The sequence below is a fragment of the Suricata suricatta genome, chromosome 5, assembly GCF_006229205.1.
Source record: "Suricata suricatta isolate VVHF042 chromosome 5, meerkat_22Aug2017_6uvM2_HiC, whole genome shotgun sequence".
Lineage (NCBI taxonomy): Eukaryota > Metazoa > Chordata > Mammalia > Carnivora > Herpestidae > Suricata > Suricata suricatta.
In genome coordinates, this window is record NC_043704.1 from 57,865,839 (window position 1) to 57,870,024 (window position 4,186).

The window sequence follows — 4,186 nt, forward strand, 5'->3', positions numbered from 1 at the left end:
TCTCTATGGGCAAAGATAAACTTTGTACTCATGGCATAATTAGCATTTCAGCCTAGCTGTGGTTGGAAATGGATGTCTTCTATTCATTATGCATACCCTGCATGCATCAGAAAGTAAAAGAAAGGATAGCAGCTAGAAGTTAGGCAGAATAAAGTTTTAAAGGAGTGCATTGTATTAAAAAAAAACCACCCAAAATAGTCTCATATTTAGAATGTTTTAAAAGCTATATAGCTGTCTCATTTAGTAGCAAGTTCCCTGTCCCTGTTGCTGTTTACAATCCAACATTGAAGGACTACTTTCCAATTTTAAGATTCCAATCCTCTGACTGTAACGTTGAGTTGATTTGTCTTTTAAAACACAAATGAATTATTGACAAAGACTTGATGCTTAACACATCGGCTGTTAAACCTCAAATCGTTATCTTTTTTTCCTTGATGGTCTTCAGCGTTGTGGTTCAGCTAAATCACTCTCTCCAACGGGGCAGCTCATTCTGGTTGTGGTGCCATATAGGGGGCGGGGGATATCAAGGTGAGTCTCCTGTAGTAATCATTAGGGAATCTCCCTGATACTTTGCTTAGCAAAAATCCATCTCCTGCCCACAGCAAAAACGAAGACTGTCATCAATCGACAGCACAGAAGATCAGCATTTTAGACACGTTTAAAAGATCTCTGTCTTGCAGTGGCCCCTATAAAGCATCCGCTTAAGTACAGCTGACAAATTGTGATTGAAAAAGGCAAGCTATCTATTCACTTCCCTAGGTTCTTCAAACTCTATCCTTGTGTAAAATAAGATCATCAGGATGTTATATGCCAGAACTGTTCTCTTAACTTGCCAAAGAGCTACCTTGATGAAAACTTAAAAAAAATTTCTTTTAATGTTTATTTTTGAGAGAAAGAGAGAGAGAAAGAGCACAAGTGAGGGGAGGGTAGACACAGAATCCAAAGCAGGCTCCAGGTTCTGAGCTGCCAGCACAGAGCCCCTCACAGGGCTCGAACTCACAGACCATGAGATCATGACCTTAGCTGAAGTCGAATACTAAACGGTCTGAGCCACCCAGGTGCCCCCATGCAAACTGTTCTTTATGTTGTTGGATTTTCATTAAATTTTGATATGTGAAGAATATCTCGTGATCACTTCCAAAATTTTATTTTTTATTGTGCCTACTCTATCCCTTACTGTTTCTTATGCAATGCAGAATCAAAACCCATTGTCCAGGAATTTAGGGACATAAAAATGTCTTCCCAGGTTAAACTGTGGGCTTCTTTTAGCATAGCTATATAATATTGCATTTAATGTTAGCCTTGACTCCTAGGAGGAGATAAAATAAGTATTTATTTGCAGTAACAATCTCATCCTAGTAATGGATAAAATTATTCCTTCTCCCCTAAATTGTTTCTTTAATCTTCATTTTAAGTATATGTATTTAAATCATGTAACATTCTCTTTAGAAGCAGACACAGTTTAAATGGGCAGAAGTGGGAGCATAAAGGAGACAGCTCCTTAACCACGTAGGCTATAAAGTCGGTTAATATAACAAGAAATTCCAGAGAATCCTTGATGTTTGAAATATGGGTGTTTTTGTGAGTCTGACCTAAATCCATCTTCCCGAACTCTGCTAAATGTGCTGCAATAAATTACCAGCAATAAACTTCAAAAGGAATGTAACTTGGAGGAAAATGTTCTAATAATCTCTAGGGTTATTTTTGATAACAGATCAATGTATTTATTTGTCATCCAGAAAAAAAAAATATCCTACTGACAGAATGAAAACCTTAAAATGCAATCTGTGATGCATTGCCAAGTAGGCTGAAGCAAATACACACTTTATTACTTACTCTATTAGTTTGAGATTTTAGTCTCCATCATCTATTATATTTATGTACTTATAATCAGGATTTCTCCATGTTTAATCTTGCCAGGCTTTGCACTTCGATCTAAGCTTTGACTCCTCTTCTTGTGGAATGAGGGGTAGGGATGTGTTTATGGTGGTACCTCGGACGGAGTCACCATATCCTTTCCTATTGATTCTGGAGCATAGCCACCCCCAGATGGATAAGAAAAACAAAAACAAACAAACCCCACACAACTTTCAATAATAGTAGTGACTTTATGTCAGTCGGGCATATTTTCCCCATAGGAGTGATTTCTTTTGATGCCTTTGTCACTGTTGTACCCTTGGTGCCTAAGATGGTATACCCTCAATAAATACTGCAGTAGGCATGTTGGCTGATGTACAAATGAAAAGGCTTATTTCTGTTTGCAACAGCAGAATCACAATAATGTGCAACAGTGGTTTCAGATGGATGGGGAGAAAGTTAAGGAATGGTGCAAAGGGGCTCATGTAGATGAATAGGAAGAAGCACCAACTAGATAGAGGCAGGCACTTTCTTGTAGAAAGCTATTAACGATCTAATTTTCATATACCATAGAACTGGTGACATAAAGCTATACTTGATTTCTTCCCCAATTATCAAGCATAACCATGCATCATATCTTTAATTATCTTGGGCATAACTTAAAAAACAACAACACTATTGTCCAGAGGTTCCTGGAAATTTAAGCCACTGAAATGTGCACCTATGAACTTCATCTGTGAGTATGGAGATCTCTCATGACGCCTTCTTTTACTCTCTCCATCAGTTTAAAAACAAGGACATCATTTAAAAAATAAAAAAGAAGATTCTGCTGCTAATAGTTTTCTTGGTTTGGTCTTATTACCTAGGGCCAGGGGGCTTCACTACATTTCCTACCTACCTTTTCTAAATATTACTATTAGCCCATTGTCCAGTTACAAATGCTGTTTTCCAAGTAGCTAAGTGACTCTAGTTCTATACTGTAAAAACCTGGTTTTCTTGGTCCCTCTTTACTAGGCATACAGTCTTGAGAATCACTTATTATCTCTGAGAATTTACTCACCTAGTGAAAACAAAATGGTTAGAAGACCAAGTAAGCTAATCTATGTGGATCCACTTTGAGAACCAAGAGGACACATTACAGAGAGTTGTATTAATTGAGGGGTGCAAGTCATGTCTCAGTCACTGTGGAGATTCAGAGGACACAGAGGGGAGATATTGTCCACTCAAGGCTGTGTGAGGGCACAGTGCTGCTTTCTCCTGCCATAAAGAGGTAGAATGTAATGGAGTTGGGTGCACCATTACTTGAGTCGCTCACCTACCAGTGAGGAAGGCGATTGTATCATTGCTTCTTCCCCAGTCCTGTGAAGGTGAGCAAATTCCCAATTACTGCAGACTAACCAGTATCAATCACCTGATTCCTCTTTCCATTCATTGTGGACTAACAGCCTGGGCCAAAAATAAATTGAAAGGAAGATGGATCAATGGATCTCAAAGGAAGAGGATGGCTGCAACCTATGAGAAGATCAGAGTTTCTGGGAAGGATACACCTGTTTTTTTCTGAAGATGGATCAATGGATCTCAAAGGAAGAGGATGGCTGCAACCTATGAGAAGATCAGAGTTTCTGGAAAGGATACACCTGTTTTTTTCTGTTAGGGATTTTCATGGTTTGTAAATACTTCTCAGAAGAAATGAATTCTACAGAATGATTTGATGGGGTTGTAGTTATACTCCAACACATTATTATTTCATGTCTCCTGCTGCTACCAAATTTGAATTGTACCTCCCCATGCTGCAGTGTTTTCTGTGCACTTACTTTGCAACTTAAACAATGAATGATGCGCAGTTTAAAATGACAATTATTTGAGTGCAAATCTTAAGAAGAAAAGTGATAATTATCCAGAAAGACAGGCATAGTAGACATAAGAAGACAGTGGCAAAAGTTCATGCCATTATGTGCCTCGCTGCTTTTCTTTTGTATTTTATTTTTGTCTGAATTGTAACTCATGATTTTGGAAATCCACTAACAATCTTGGAAGCTCTGAAGATCCATGAGGATCTAGGTGATCTAGATGATGTTTTTCTCTGTGGATCCAGGAGAAAAATGGGTCAGGAAATTCAGCTTTAAGATGAGCTTCTGGGGTTATAAAAAAAAAAAACCCTCAAAATATTGAATATAAGTTCATTTCAAGATTAGGCCTTACTATAGGGGCACATGTACCCCAATCGTCATAGCAGCACTTTCTACAATAGCCAAATCATGGAAGGAACCTAAATGTCAATCACCTGATTATATATATATATATATAATATACATATATATATATATAT